This window comes from Limulus polyphemus, unplaced genomic scaffold (genome assembly GCF_000517525.1).
Source record: "Limulus polyphemus unplaced genomic scaffold, Limulus_polyphemus-2.1.2 Scaffold721, whole genome shotgun sequence".
Lineage (NCBI taxonomy): Eukaryota > Metazoa > Arthropoda > Merostomata > Xiphosura > Limulidae > Limulus > Limulus polyphemus.
This window is the reverse complement of record NW_013666331.1, coordinates 46428-47853: the sequence shown is the minus strand read 5'-3', so window position 1 is coordinate 47853 and position 1426 is coordinate 46428.

Below are 1426 nucleotides of genomic sequence, written 5' to 3'. Positions count from 1 at the left end.
GGCTACACTAATGTGACGTTTAGGCGGTTCGTTTAACTATTATACGTGATGTATGTTGTTGTTTTTTTTGGGGGGGGGGGGGTTTAATGAAAGTGTTTCAAAACGCGACATTAATTTCTTGATGACCCAATACTTCTGCCTCATTCACTGTGTTGATAACCATTACAAATGAAAAATGAATAGTTGTGCACTCATAGTTACAAACCAGCACTAGCACACAGCCAGTACTAGAAATGATATCTGTATTGTCTTAGCAAGTCGGATTAATTTCTGAACAAAATAGCAGTGTTTCTTGCATTGATTTTATAACCACAGCGGACGATAGTATCACAATAGAGTGAAACCAGACATCCCCACAAAAGATCACTTGTGCCTTTGGGGAAACTGTACCAATCTCTTCAACATATACTCGTGCAGTCCACCGTGTCTGGTCTCTGAACAGATTTGTAGTTCTCGCGTTCACGGGTAATGCCAGCTGAAAACTTCTGTATCGGCTCCATCCAAGATTAAAGACTACGATCTTCTTTCTGCAGAGAGACAAGTAGAACACAGATTACATAATGGAGGTGCACCTTTCCAGTCGCATCTGGATTTCACTTTTCGCCAAAACAAAGTCAGTATCGACTGGCCAATGTGATGCTTTATTTGGAGTGCCTGATACACTGCGAGGCCAAGCAAGGTTCTAGTTGCACAATTGTCTACTAAAAACTGAGCTTGACGTCCACGTATTATCTCATACATGTACCACGTCATGCCAATTCTATGATTATCCAAACTAACCACTTTATCTCTGGACGCAAAAGCCTGTCAGATCCAATTCTGGCTCCACTAGTTTAAAATAGGTAAAGTAATTGTGGTCACAATTCGCTTTCGACCCTCCATTTTGTGTGACCTTATATAACAATAATGCTGTTGAAAGGCTTTGGTAACTTTAATTATTACAGCATTTTTGAAAAATGAAATGACACACCTATAGATTTTATATCTAAAATTTTGTTTGTTTTAGTTTGATATAGCGCAAAGACATGATAAAATCGTAAAGCCAAATAATCGTTTGGAAAATAAGTGGGTGTCCATTATTGATTTCCGTAGCAGGTAAAAGCTTAGTTATAAGATGTTATTAATTGATTCTCGTAACCAACAAGAAGGGAATGTCATTACTGATATAGAATAAAAATAGTTTATGAGAACTAAGTTAGTAGTTTAATCGAAATATTAAATAGAGTAAGCCAAGACATTTATTTTAATAAAATGTCTTTAAAATAATTTAGTGTTTAGAAATACATTATTGGAGGTTCTGAAAAGCATATCAAAACCATTTTGTTCTCCTGGTCAGGAATAATCAGTAAGTATGAGCGATACGGATCATTAGTAGTTTAAATTCGATTTCGATGACGAGGAACCCACTTTGAGACTCATAATGGCT